Below are 15,858 nucleotides of genomic sequence, written 5' to 3'. Positions count from 1 at the left end.
ATAACATTTCAAAGGGGGAAATTCCTACATCAGTTCGTGGCTGTGTTCTTATATTCAATAGTGCTAAGGGGAGGCACTTTACCCATGACATCTTGGTTTCTAACATCAATTTTGTGAGCTGTTTCCTTATTTCTCCATTTACTCTTTCTACCTTTCCCGAGCTTTGTGGATGCCAGGGAGTATGATATTCCCATTTTGTCCCTAAAGAGGAGAGAGCTTCCCTTGCTATTTTTGAAACAAAATGGGAACCCCTATCAGAGTCAATTACCTCAATGGATCCATACCTAGGGATTATATTTTCCAGCAAAGTCTTCACTACGGTTTGAGCGGTGGCTCTAGCTGTCGGGAATGCTTCCACAAAGTGGGTTAGGTGGTCTATGATTACTAATAAGTACTTATATCGTCCCACTTTTGGAAGGTCAGTGAAATCCAGCTGGATTTTAGCAAATGGTCTGTGAGCTAGTTCTCTTCCCCCCCAGGGCTTTTTCCCGTAACTGATGTTTATTGACCCTTTTGCATGTCATACATTCGCTAACTATTCTCTTTGCTATATTGTATACGCCAATGCACATATACTTTGTGGCAAATTGATCCACTAGCGCCTGAGTTCCCCAATGGGTGTCCTCATGAAATTTTTGCATAATTTTCAAAGCCAAAGGTTTTGGGAGAACTTCCCGGCCATCTGGGAGTTTCCACTTTCCTTTTTCTGTCTCCCTGATTCCCATCTGAGTCAGCTTATCTTTTTCCTGTACTGTAAAACTCAGGATTGAGTAAATTTTTCCGTGTAGATGGCAATGGCTATACTTGGGGTTGTCACATTCATCATAAATTAGACATCTGCAGGGGACTGCATCGATTCCAAAATCCTTCCAACACTCATAACATGGGAATTCGTCTGATTCCTTTCCACAATTTATACAGTCCTCCCGACTTCTTTTAGTCTGGATCACCATTAATGCCGCTCTTTTTGCTTCTTGATCAGCAAGATTGTTTCCTCTGACTAATGGGCTTAATCCTTTTTGGTGTCCTTTTAAATGTACTACGGCTATTCCCGCTGGTCCTCGTAATGCTTGTAAGACCTGGATTATTAATTCCTGGTGTATTAATCCTTTTCCTTGAGAATTTATTAAACCCCTTTCTTCCCAAATTTTTCCAAAAGTATGCACTACGCCAAAGGCATATTTTGAATCCGTATATATGGTTCCAATTTTGCCTTTTAAAAGTTATAAGGCTCTTAATACAGCATATAGTTCACAAGCCTGTGCAGACCAACTAGGACTCAGAGGTCCTGATTCTATTACACTAAATGTTTTTCCATCAATGATTGCAAATCCTGATTTTTTTTTTTTTCTTTCCTTCAATTACCCGGGATGATCCATCTACAAATAGCTTTTCTCCTTCTCCAAGTCCTTCCTCGTCTAAATCTGGTCTGATTTTCGTTTGCTCCTCAATGTTGTAAAGGCAATCATGATTTATTTTGTCACTCGGCTCCCCATACAAAAACTGTGCTGGATTCTGCAAGCTTGTTACCTCGAGTTCCAGTTTGGGAGAGGAGATAAGGATGCCTTCATATTTTAGAAGCCGGGCATGTAAACCCTTGGGGCAATACCGTCCACCGTAATTGTTGTTTCCGATGGTTATCTGGATCTTCCCATTCAAAAGCAAAGTAATCTCTGCAATCTTCTTTAAGAGGGCATGCCCAGAAGGCATCCTTCAGATCTACTACACTATACCATTGATTATCGGGCCCTATTTGACTCAGGAGGGTGTGTGGATTCGCCACCACCGGGAATCTAGCTATTGTTCTCTGGTTAATTTCTCGTAAGTCATGTACTAACCTATATTTTCCATCCGGCTTTTTTACAGGTAGGATGGGAGTATTAAAAGGAGACATACACGGTTCTAGCAACCCCCTTTCAAGTAATCTTTGGATCTCAGGTTTCAAACCTAACCTCCCTTCTCTAGGAAGGGGGTATTGTTTTATCCTGACCGGTATTTCTGGGTTCCTTATTGTTACTGAAAAGGGTTCAATATCTAACTTACCCACTGTTTCTGGGGTGTACCAGACTTCAGGATTTATTTTCTCTTCATCTATTACTCGTAAGGGACACAGTTTAATTTTTAGTGTTTCATTTTTAGCTTCCAAACCAATTCCTAATTCGATCATCAAATCTCGCCCCAATAAATTATAGTCTGCTTCCGGCATGAGCAGCAGGGACCCAATCCCTACCTTAGAATGGGTTTCAAAAAACACATCTTTTATTACAGGTACTTCAAAAGGTTCTCCTTTTGCTCCAATGACCTGTATAGTCGCCGAGGATATTTTACATCCTTGGGGCAATTTTTGAACGGTAGATCTTTCTGCTCCCGAGTCCACTAGGAACTCAATTTCTTGTTGCTGGGGACCCACTTTTAATTTTATCAAGGGCTCTATCTTTTCTCGGGTTCCCAGCAAATAGAGCCCCTGACACCCCTAATCTTCTTTAAACATTTTCTCATCCATCTTTCTCTTTCTGCAGTCTTTTTTTTTTTTAACATGCCCTTTTCCTCCACAATAAAAACAAATCACAGTTCCCCGTTCTCTACCTCTTAAAGGTTCTCGAGTCTCCTGCCTTGTATGGCGAGCTTCAAACCCTTTTCCAGGCTAAAGGGTTCCTTGGAATAAACATAAATATGTAAAGCCTGGCATATCCAATATTCAAAGGACCCAAAAACGGGCCAATACAGGTGGTCACCTCTAATTTGTTTCCCACCCCAAACTTCCATGCAATAATGTATCATTTTTGCTTTATCTTTACCCTGCCTAGAAGGGTAATCATTCCAATATTTAATCATTATTCCTAACGGACTGTCTGGCGGTATCTGGGGTAACCTAACCTTAGGCACCGACCCACCCATGGGATCAGAAGGCTTGCTTTTCTTCTGTCCCATCTTCCGGAGTGCCTTCACACACACACACACAATCGCTTCCCCCTGTTTGTGGCCCAGTCCCTCGCGGGAGATGGGAACCGCACTACTGAGGGGTCCGCACTTGCTTCGTCCTCAAGGGGACGTCTCACACAGGCACACTCCGGGATACCCAACCCCAACCGAACGGATCACCGGCCTATACTTACTCACTCCTGAGTCTTCGTTCGGGTCTTCGTGCACAAAGTTTACGGGGTTACCGGTTTTTATTTGTTTGCTGTCGAATTTCGAGTTCGTCGGTAGAGGTTTTGGGTGTAAAAAACCCTCAACAGGGGCCGCTTACTCAGCGGGGCGCCTCCCCCGTGAGGTTTACAGCCAAATTGTCTCTATCCGAGTCACGGCACCAAATTTGTTATAGATTGTGTCCCAATAATTGACAGGAACCAGTCCAATTAATCAAATTGGTTTATTAAGCAAGCGGCAGCAAGCAAAACAGCGCTGGGCGGCCGGGGAGTCTTTGCTCCGCCAACGGCGCGCACCCACTTCCCGAAAGTAGCTGATTATATACTCTTCTGGTTCCCGTATATGTGTCAATCCTGGTATACTTTGTATCTCAGCGACGTATTGCTAGAGGATCGGTCTTGTCCCACCTCCTGATGGTCGTGAGGCTGAAGGCTCCTCATGTTTATCAGTGTCCTATGGGTGAACCTTTACAGCTTATCGCACAGCTTAGCTCTTCCCTTTGAAGTGTTAAAGAACACCAGATGCCTGTGATTTAGGTATTGAGGTGTCAAAGCACACTAGATATCTTGTGATTTAAGTATGTGAAGGGTCAAAACTTTGTAATTTTTCACCAGCCTTTAAGAAAGCCTGATTTGATTAACAAACATAATTTTATTTATTACAGGTGCATGCACAGGATATTATGACAAGAGATGGGTGAGCTTTGCTGAGCTTTCAGCAGCAGGGCAAGGCAGCCTGTGAAGATATTGTGTGGATGAAGACAATCTCACTGTGATGCTGTACAGCCACCCACTGACCAAAGAGATTCTAAAAACAACATTGTCCTAGTATGAAAGATTTAAAGCATAAGCTCTGGCATTAATCTCTAACATTATCATAAACTTCAACATTCTATTGCCATTCTATTTCAACTTACAGGGATTCCTTAGAACTACTTTCATCAGGAATGGCTAAAACATTCTTGAGACCCCTGGCACCAGACTGGAATATGTAATGTATACTGGACTTGCTTCTTTCTTCCTCTGTATCACTTATATTCCAGTGTAAAACTGATACAATAAAGAACCAAGCCTACAGCCTCTGTGTTTTAATTGCCAGGCCTTAGCTTTAGTACAGAAGAAAATAAATAAGTTTATCTGTTACATATTCTTCTGTTTCTTATCTCCAGAGGCAAAATCATTTTGGATAGGTGTCCTAGGGAGCAGAAAAGACCATTTGTTCACAGCTTCTGCAATATTTGTTGCTCCTTTGATCAGAAGATTACACAGTAATTTCAACAACAAAATAAACTCCGAACAATAATAATACTTCAATATTTTAGTTGTGTGAAGAAAAGCTTCCTCAGTTAAGACTTTGAAGAGAAATAGGAGGTGATAGAGATGTTAATCTAGATGTAATTTTATTCTTAAGGTGATTTGACTCATGACTGGGAGCAGCACTATTGAAAAAAATGCATGAAACCCCTTTAATTGGTCTTGAACTCAATCACTACCAAAGGTCCTGTCAATAGACTTATAGCAGTGGCCAATGTTTCCCAGGAAGCACAGTGAGCAGGTGATGTGACCACTTGTGAGGGACCAGCCCTCGGGGACCACACTTGTGGGGAAGTGGTGTCAAACACTATTGCAAGCCCTAGAGCAAAGCCTCGTTTGAATCCCAAAAGAACTGCCTGTGAGGATGAACACATCGACGATGGCCTGCATAGACAGCAGTTGAGCTAACAATGGAGGAGCCATTGAGATAACAGTGGAGGAGCAGAGGGGGGGAGGGAGCGGAGGTCCACTTCAGTTGCTCAATGATTATATGTCTCAACCACTTTTACCCGTCATTGTGAAAAGACAGTCAAAGTGAAACTGACCTATAAAAGGAGGAGCTATGATGGTGGGCTTTGGGAGCTTCACTGACACCAGCTCCCCTCTGTTGGCTGGCCCAACGCTGGATCAAGGACTGGTGATTTTCTGTTAATCTATTTAATTTTTCTTCTCCTATTTTCTCTCTCTCTCTCTCTCTCTTTCCCTTCCTAAAATAATTTAGTAACACAAGGCCTAACCAGGATTTTATTCTCAGGTCATGCAGCTTGAACATATACGTATTGTGACTTTTGTCATCTAAATTATCATGATTGCTTTATCATTGCTCAGCCTGAGATAATAATGGAAGTATCAATATTCTTTCAATAGGTTTAATTAAACCTAATTCAAATACAGACCTCGAGTGTCATTTCACCTTTGTCTAATCACAGGGTATCAGGCAGTTGAGCATTTCAGTGGTCCGTAACATTTTAACCACTCCCTGGAAAGGCCAGGTCTGAGACTAAGGTTGGATCCAGCTGCTCCTGGGCTCCTCTCTGAGCAGGACTTTAGAAAGCAAGGGGGTCCATTCTGAATCTACCTGGGTTGCCCTACCCAGGCCATGACACCACTGTGCATGTGCAGTCTTCAGCAGCACGGTCTGTGTGGGTGGTATGTGTTGTTCTCTCTTCTTCCATCTCTGCTTCTCTTTGCCCAAAACAGATCTTTAAAACTGCCTTTGTGCCTCCCTCCAGCCCCAACCTTCACAGTGTTCTCCTACTTTCTGAAAGGTTATACAGGTACTGCCTTGGATATGAACTACTTTTCCAATAAAATAAGTGGCAAGAGAGACACTTAATGAAAACATTATTTATTTTCATTCCTGTTCATGCTGCAAAATAATAGCCAGTTTTATACACACACACACAACTGTAAGGGTTTCTCTCTCTGAACAAACGTATGCTGATACTTGAATGGTTGTGGTTAAACTGACGAGTGAGTTGGAAGTACAAACTGCTGGCATGAAGAGGGTTTCAGAGCTGGATGCACGCTTCTCACACCTGTTACGTTTTCCATAACAGGCATGAAATTTACTCTTTGAAAAGACACTTCCTTTTTGAAATTGTTAATGGTTTTGAGAAAAATAACGTTTCAAGTTTTCTTTGCACATTGCAAGAAAAAACGAATATGATATAAACAACATCTAAAAAATTCTGTGCCAGTCACTTCAAAATTTATTTGAAATGACTTTGTTTTCTTCCATTAAAACATTTCTGTCTTTTCAGTGTTCTGTTTCTGCTATACAAGTATCTTAGCCATATAATATCATGTGAGGGGTAAAATTATTCTATGATGTGACGTATTATCACAGTACAGTTTTAGGAACCATCTGAGCTGGAGTCAGATATTAGTTTATTTTTAATTATGATCTTAAAAGTTGTGTTACACTGCCCAAGGAAGAAAAAGAAGTAAACAAAACTTAAGATCTGCCAAAAAATCCCACAGGAAACAAACTGTAGAGGTATACTTTCATAAAGGTCATTCAGATCTCTTCCTGAAATATAAATCTACTCCCAGTGTTATTTTTGTAAGTTATCAATTGAAATAAGTAAAATTTTGGGGAAAAAATCACATTTGGGAAAACAACACATAAAAGAGAACGTAAGGGACACACAGAATAAAAACAGAGCCTAGATAACTGAAACTGATCCGGCTTTCCAGACAACATTATCAGCAGCAACGTCTCCCTAAACATTCCAAAGGGACCTTTATCTGCTCGACCAGTGTGCACTGATCTTCACACTTGTTATCTCAAAGTTGGTTACCTCGTTCAAACCAGTTGCCCAGGGAACCTCTTCACTCAATGAAGGGAGACAGGTATCTTCAGTGGGAGGAGACACATCTCAAGATTCGTGTTTGGCACCATAAGAGGACCTGTCCTCTGGATGTGTCTGTGTCAGCCGACTAAATATGAAGACAGATAGCTTAGACCATCTTGACTTTAACATGAGTGAAGATCACCTAAGATCTACTGGGAGACTACAGCAGTAGCCAAGAGTGAGACTTTTCAATTTCAAGCAACCTGGACAAGTGTTTAACATGTGTAGGATGAATCCCATCTTAAACCCCACCAAACTGTGGATTTCCACATGTCCAGCACTAACTGCAGTGTCATACTTTGTATGTATCCAATAAAAAGGCAAAGCCATACTTGAAATAGTATCTTAGAGAGGTTTTTATAGCTGAGCAAACCAGATGTTGACTTTATGGATGTGATAAACTTTTAAATATTGTAGTATAATAGGATTTCAGCTGTTAGAACAGATTATGCTAAGTCACCAGTATATGTCCAAAGAGAGTTTGTCCTTAATGACTACACTTCTTATTCTTAAGTGGCAGCTTAAAAACATCAGCCAGAATGAAGTACTGGAGCCAAGTGATCTCCTGCTATGTTTATTACTTTCAGTGCAGAGCCATTTTTGCTTTGTTTTTTGTCATTCAGATACCTGTGCACCATATTGCCCAGTATGTCTGCCTGCAGTAGTGTGGCATGTGGAAACACACACAGAGCTTTTCTGTCAGATAAAAGCTGTTGAAGTGTTTCTGGCCCAAAGCTTGTCCTGGAAAGTATGAAAGTCAAATATCCAAATAGAGTATCTAAATCAGCACACCAGGAGTTTGGCTAACCGTATAACTTCAAGTTGCTATGGTCTAGCACTCTTGTCCACCTCCCAAACTATGCTCACCTGTAACACTACTCTCAGACTTAAGCAAACTCAGCTGAATGCAGAAATACCTTTCTGTGACCAATCTCCCTTAGTACAAGTCCTGCTCTGAAGTACAGCTCCTGGTTACTTCCCCTAATGCTAGATAAACTGCTTTTATCTCAGTTCTGTAGAATCATGGTATTGAAAAGTCAACACTGCTGCTAACCTAGGCTGGCCTCCACCATGCAAAGATGCAAAGCCAGTACCGGCTAGTTCCTATATAAGAAAAACTTCATTTTTATAAAAAAATAATGTGCTGACTAGGTGAACTCCTTTGCTATGATGAAAGATTTTATAAGGTTTATGCAAAAGCATACTCTGTGGATACATAAAGACCTCAGAACAGGGTATGAGGGGGTGTGACACACATACGGCTTTTATCCTCAAAACACTGCACTGACAAAGGTAAGAAAAAACCTGATTGTTGTGCTCCAGTTAGCCTGTTAAATGTTCACATTACATAGTTTGAGTAACTCACAGAAAAAAACACCTCTTGAGGTGGAGATTGTTATATATCAGAGTTATAGGTAAACAGTGTTTCTAGAGGGAAAGGAGAACATAGGTAAGAAAGTAGATAGGGGATTATATACTAGTGTCATTTCAAAATATCAACCCAAGAAAATTAATCTCTTTCTTGGAATAGAAGGAGCCACAAGATAGGAAAAACAGTTATTTATTCCATGTTAAACAACATAGATGGGTTTGGCAGCTTCAATTTTCCAATGGCTTGAAGTAGGTATTTGGAGCCTGACATCATAAAAGCATGTCCTACTGATCTGTCTTTGGTTTTCTCTGGGAAACGTTGCCTACAGCAGAGCAAGCTGTTAGCCTGAATTTGAAAGGAAATGAGGCTTATTCAATTAAGGTGTCTGTCAATCCTTCCCTAACAATGTTTGAACCAGATGGCCAGTTTAAAAAAAAAAAAAAAAGTAGTAACAACAAGGAGACTGTAGTCTCTGCATTGAGAAGTTCTTAAAAGCTTTCAGAAAAGAAAAGAAGCAAATACAAAAAGAAGGAAGAACTAAATGTTGCATGCCCAGAGGAGAAGGCTAGTGAGCTCAAGTTACCTGTTCTGTTTGGCCTGCCAGACAGCTCCTCAGCGTGGTACATCCAGGGAATTAGTATCCCAGAAGTCCAGGACCAGCCACAGGACACACTTTCTCTTGCCTTGCCCATGGAGGAAACTGAGGAAAAAGTGGAGAAAAAAGAAGGCTTAAGGGACATCATGGGGGAATATTTTAAGAGAAGGCACTTCTTGACTTGATGATCTTGAATGTCTTTTTCAACTTTGGTGATTCTATGATACTAGGGGCCATGAAGGAGGCTAGCTCTCTCCCAGGTGAGTGTAAAGGGAATATGTAGTAACACAGACACAAATTGATAGGAAATGAGATTTAAATAGTTCTATGGCTCATGTGGCTTCCTGCTTATTAAACATAATCATCACGGTACCATACATAAGCCTTTTCAGTGAACTGACCTGTGGCAAGGTCACAAAAATTGAGTGTGAGAGAGAGATATATACACATACACATTTGTATTCTTTTCTGATTAACCCTGCTTTATCTGAAGTTCAGGTATATAAAGATATTTCTGATGGCAACAAGAAGGGCAGAACAACAACAACAGAACAACAATCAAAAGTTAAAATTCTCTTCTTTTTTCCTAACTGAAAGATCAGATTTTGGCTTGCAGAATTTAGATTTGAAATACTTGTAGCTTTTTCATATGTCTATCACAGTCAGCATGAAAGCTTTTCCAGCAAACTAAAACTGATGCTAAAATATCTACAATATTAACAGAGTCAAGAATGCCTTTAACTTTTGTACCACCTCAATAGAGGGCGAGCTTGAAAAATGTTCTGTAATGTAACAGATTAGTTTGCAGAACTACAAAGAAGGGAAACAAGTACAATACCAATTTATTTTACTGCATCTTTTATTATGGCAACTGAATTTCTCCTACTGCTTCTACATTGCTGCTATTTTTATTAGACAACGTACATTCTGTATCAAAATGTGTTATCACAGTATCACAGAATAAAACACTGACCAGCAATAGATGTCAACAGAAAATTCTGGAAGTGAATGTTTATTGGACAAATATTTTGGAGACAACCTGCATATTAGGAGAGAATGTTCCTTTGTTTTCAAAACACAGTAACAGCAGCTTTATACACTAACAGAGAGGGTTTATTTACTGTAGATACTTCTGTCTACATGTGAGTATATTACCTACATAAATATCCAGGTTTTTATGTAGCTCACTTAGCCCTTTCACCTGGGTCTGACCAGGAATACTATGGGTCAGTCTTACGTTAGATGCTTCATGTTTTATTTTATTAATTTAAAAAATACTGCCTTCTAATTGCATTGCATGTTCCACTGTAGCTGTTGCTAGTGGGTAAACTTTGCAGCTTATTACAAACTAGGGGCAGGCTATGATCTCATCTCCTTCTCGATCTTGCACTTTAAGGCTAGAAGACCTAGTAGGACTTCAGAACAACTTAGGCACTGGAAACTTCAAATCCCAAGATGTGAATAAGATTTTTTCCATTGATCTTTCTGGATAGTAGCTGGAGGTATTAAAAACTCTAGTGTTTCTTGGCACCCTGATGGTGTGTATATTCCTTTTACCACTAGTGTTACAGCATGCCTTGCATAACTCTCACTCTGACCCAGCCCCTCCTGTCTTCTGATCTCAGTTTGATTGCTTTGCTCCTTTGCTGACTGGATTCTCACAGTTTGCAAAGAGTTGTAATTGAGAAAGCAGTTCAGAACTAGGCCCATCATAGTACAATTTAGGAACAAATAGAATCATCCCCACCACAGTATATGAGTTTAGAGAAGGTTAAAACTGGGACAAATTACTAATGTGTTGTTTTTTTCATACTAAAAAAGGTAACAAAATAGTTTAAGCTCATTTTAGTTATATGTACTTGAAATAAATGCTCTTCTTGAATAGGGGTTATTTGTAAAGGTTTAGGAAATAAAATCACAGGGTTTAGCAATGCTGAATAGGAAACAACCTTCCAATCATGTTATGTTGCCCCCTTCACAAACTAATTGAGTTTTATGTTTAAAAACCCCAAACAGTTAGGGAGTTATTTTAACTCTTGCATTTCCTATCCTACAGTCATAGTTTCCTGATGTTTGGAAATTTTAATTTCTAGCTCCAATTTTTCTCTGAAAATGTTATATTTTGTCCTGGAATAATTACTGCCAGTTGGCTGAACTGAATCTCCAGCTTCTCTGGCATTTTCATCTCTTGCACAAAACCACACAAACTCATATCCTTCTCTGCTTTTGTTTCATTAACTTAAATACACCGATCCCTGTTATTTTCTTGACATAAACAGGTTCCCGGTTCTCTCAGTTTTCTCAGTACTCCCACCTCCTGGCACTACAAGTCAAGTTTGTGCTTCTAGGAATGAAAAACTCCAAAGACAATAACTGTATCAATTTAAAAAAATGTAGTACCAGGGCAAAAGCACAGGATCATCAGCCTGTTCCACACTGAAATGTTAGTTCAGGCCATCCAGCATCCCATCAGACAATGCATGGTTCAGGGAACAGCACAATCATGCCCGTTGCCAGCAGATTCTTTGAGATGAACCCTGGACTTGTCTTTTAGGCTTGGTAATTGGGAAAGGGCAACACAACTTAAGCTTATGAGCCATTGATTTACTAAGATAGATATAGCCACAGAATTTCATGCATTAATGAGACTTTCACACTGTCAGTACCTCCACTGGAAATACTGCGATAGCAGTGATGGTGGCATTTTCTGTTTCCATGGCCACATTACATGGATGACATCACATCAACTAAATATTTGCAGTTGAGGCCCCTATGAGCTGCTTTTGTTTACACTGCCATTTAATTATGGCAGAACTAACTTCTAATCAGTCATTTTTAAGTATTTTTCAATGACCACCTTTTCCATAACATCTCGTGACAAGGCAAGTTTAATCCAATACCATTCAGATTGGTTCTGTGGCTGTTTGGTACATGTGCTTGTCAAATATCAGGCTCAGAAACATCTGCATTTTACCATTTGTTCTCCAATCTATACCAGAATGGCAAACCAGAATTTAAGTGAACTGCATCTATGTCTAAATTAAAACCTGAGAGGAGATCTCTGGCAAACTTAATTCACTCACTTCAGGAAACTTTCTTTATTAAAAAACAAACAACAACAAAACAAACAAAACCAGTCGCAAAAAGGAGAGTAAAACTATTATTTTTCTCTTTATAGGGGATACCCATTTATAGTCTCTAGCACTTAGCAATCTGTTCCACTCCAAATTGCCTTTCATATTTTTTCTGAAGATGTGATTTCTAGTCACTTATTTCTGAACATTTTGTGCTTTACAAATATGATTGCTATTCACTATGTCCATGTTGTTCCTACACCATCTAGTTTCATATTCTGGGTTGTTCTAATTTCTTTCCTGTCTTTTGTCTAAGTCCCTTATAATTAGTATATAGATACTTCAATTGCTTTTTACTGATTATATCCAATTCCCCAGACAGATGAGATACAGTCCTTTGTATTTGTTCCATCAATATACCCTTTTCTAGCTAGCAGTGTTTTCTTACTCCTTAACCTATTTCCTTTTTTGTTTGTGTACTTCTAAATCAAATTCTGTTTTCTTTGTGCTAAAACCAGATGTCTTTTCCACTCCTCATAATTCCTCTCACTTCTTCACTCACATAACAGACTCCCAAGAGGCCAGTATCCCTGGTGCTCAGTAATGTTATAAACATTTTCCTGGAGGTGGATATCCTGAATTATGACTATGTCACAGATTTGTGAGAAAAGTAAACTGCAGGAGCTGCTGCAGATCATCAAGCCCAACCTTGCTGCTCAAGGCAGGCTAGTTTTATGGCAGCAACAGAAGGAAGGATCAAAAGCAGGAGAAAATAGGAATAGGAATGACCCTGTATTGAATTAAGGCACCTAGAGATTAGCAGTTCATCACAGTCCTGGCACACTGATAGCAGCTTCTCAGGACATCCAGGTCAGAGACAAAGAACAGTGAATAAATGGTGACAGCTCATGAAAGTGAGAGGTGGGATGGGATGGAGAAGCTCATCTCTGTGAGGCCCTAAAGGGTACAAAAAGGCACATGAAAAAACCCACACATAGTCCCCAACCTAAGAGATCAGGAGACAAGATTAGGTCTCAATATCTAGTGTCCTTGTTCTTCAACAGGATTCATGGACAGACCACCTGGATTCAAGCATCCTGATGCTTGCACACTGGACACGCTATCTGGGTATAGATGTACTGGTGCTTGTCTGTGGGAGTGTGAGACAGCATGAATGAAATCAGGATTGTTTTAAGGTAAATGGCCTCCCAGTCACATGTTCAGGGGACAGCAAGAGTGAGGTTGCTCCATGAAAGGAGATGAGCCAGAAGCTGAGGGTGACAATGCCCAGTCAGAGACAGTGTCCTCACTAACCAGCTACTTTCCCATTGCCCCTCAGTGAGGTGAGCCAGGACACGGTGACAGGGACAGGATTTGGTGACAGCCCAGTGACCATGAGATGAACGCAAAGCAATGGGGCAGGTCCAAGGTCAGCCCAGAAGTCCTAGGCAGGACTGAACAGAAATGGGGACTCCAGGGACACTATGAAGAGGGTAGGGTTCTCAGGTGAGGTCCATCAGGGCAATTAAGACTTAATGGTCACTCTGGGCCCTGAGAACCTCAGATCTTTAACATGGATTTGTTACAATGTTGCAATATTATTTCCTACTCATCAAGACAATTTTTTTAAATCTCTAAGGCCAAAGATTTACAGACCCTTGGACAACCTATTCCAGAGCTAAATCAGGATGATGGTAAAGCTTTTTTCCTTGTTTAAATCAAAATTTGCCTCACTGCAGCCTGCAACTGCTTCTTCTTGCTCTTTCACAATGCTGGCCCTGTCTTTTCTAAAGCCTCCTTCAAATAGTGGAAGACTGCTTTGAGAGCCCACTGGAGCCTTCTTTAGGCTGAGGTTCACTTAATTTTGCCTGTCTTTGTACACCATTTACTCCAACTCCCTCACTAAATGGTTTAGTAGTCCTCTGCAGCCTGCTGATAGCTCCATTGCATGAGGTACGGCTCAGCCTTTATAAAGTGTTTGAGATGTGACCCCACCACTGTTAAGCACATGGTAAATGGAGAAGGCAAATCACAGAATAGTCATGGTTGGAAAGCACCTCTGAAATCACAGAGTCCAACCATCATAAAAAACCCCCCACACCATACACACAACACACCACCCAAAAACCCCCAAACTCCACACAACAAAACCCCAAACAAACACAAACACTGCACACACTCCACCAAATAACACTCACAAGATAAACACCCTACAATCTCAGCTACTAGAGTATTCCCTTAAGTTCCACATCTACACATTTCTTGAATACCTCCAAGGATGGTGACTCAACCACCTCCCTGGTCAGGCTGTTCCATTGCCTAATCACTCTTTCAGTGAAGAAATTCTTCCTAATGTCCACTCTAAACCTCCCTTGCCACAACTTCAAACAATTTCCTCTGGTCCTGTCATTATACACTTGGGAGAAGAGTCCAACTCCCACCTCCCTACAACCTCCTTGCAAGTAGTTGTAGAGGGCAATGAGGTTTCCCCTCAGTCTCCTCTTCTCCAAACTAAACATCCCTAGTTCCCTCAGCTGCTCTTCATATAACTTGTTCTCTAGACCCTTCAACAGCTTGGTGGCTCCTCTCTGGACACACTCCAGCAACTCATTATCCTTCTTATCGTGAGGGGCCCAGACCTGTACAAGGGACTCGAGGCGTGGCTTCATCAGTGCTGAGTAGAGGGGCACGATCATCTCCCTACTCCTGCTGGCTATGTTATTCCTGATGCAGGCCAGGAGGCTGTTGGCCTTCTTGGCCACCTGGGCACACTGCTGGCTCATGTTAGACTGGCTGTCCACCCTTTTCTGCTGGGCAGCTCTCCTGCCACTCCTCCCCAAGCCTGCAGCATTACCTGGGCTTGTTGTGACCGAAATGCAGGACCAGCACTTGGCCTTATTGAACCTCACACAATTGGCCTTGGCCCATCGATCCAGCCTGTCCAGGTCCCTCTGCAGGGCCTTTCTACCCTCAAGCAGATCAGCATTCCCATGAGCATCTTTCCTTAGCTTGCCCTAACCATCCTTGATCTGTTCCAAGTGACACCATCTGTCCACAGAAGAATGACAACCAGAGGAGACTTTTCTGGTTCATCAGTCTGCAAACATACACCAAACTACATGCTGGTCACTCTTCAAGTTGGCCATAACAGCCAATATGTCTATAGCTTCCTTATGACCTTGGTATATGAAAATCTCTAACATCTTCCACTGATATGCTTCCAGGCACCTTCAGCTTATTCTATATGTAGCTGTAACTTACAACATTTATTGATCTTCTATTAATTCCACATGAAGTATTTATAAATGTACCCTTCATATAAAGTATGATCCATTCATCTACAGAAATTTATTGTCTGGGGGGTTATATTACATAAAACAGATCCTTATTACTAACAGAATTAAATTACAGTATCTTGTACAAATAATTCATTATTATAAAGACAGAGAAACTATGCTGACATTTAATAGTAGTAGAAAATGGAGAGTATAGCTATTATGTATATATAATATATAACTTTTTATGGATGAACAGCATTTGGCTTCATTCTTTATTTAATAGCTATTTTGATCCACCATATTTCACTAACTTCTGTCATAATTCTCTGTAAACCATGTAGCACACTTAAACGATTTAATTAATTATTCTACTTGATCAGAGAAACAGTTATATAGACACATCTATATACAACAGTAAAATACCCAGGAGAAAATTTCAACAGATAGATATTTGAAGTTATTTGTACTGAAAAATATTTGGATGACCACTATTAAATGTAAAGCAACCACAAATAGGAATTGTGAAATGTAGGAGGTGACAAAGAAAAAGTGCACAGCTAAAGAAAAAGCTGCATTTTTATTCCTAAAAGATTTTAAGACTGATACTTATCTGATACTAAATAGTGTAATTCTATTACCTTTCACTACTTATTTAATGACAGGCTGATTTATGCCACTGTGCAACCTTGCCCAACACCCATTAAAGTTACATGCTTTGA

The sequence above is a fragment of the Apus apus genome, chromosome 2, assembly GCF_020740795.1.
Source record: "Apus apus isolate bApuApu2 chromosome 2, bApuApu2.pri.cur, whole genome shotgun sequence".
NCBI lineage: Eukaryota > Metazoa > Chordata > Aves > Apodiformes > Apodidae > Apus > Apus apus.
This window is presented reverse-complemented; position numbering follows the sequence as displayed.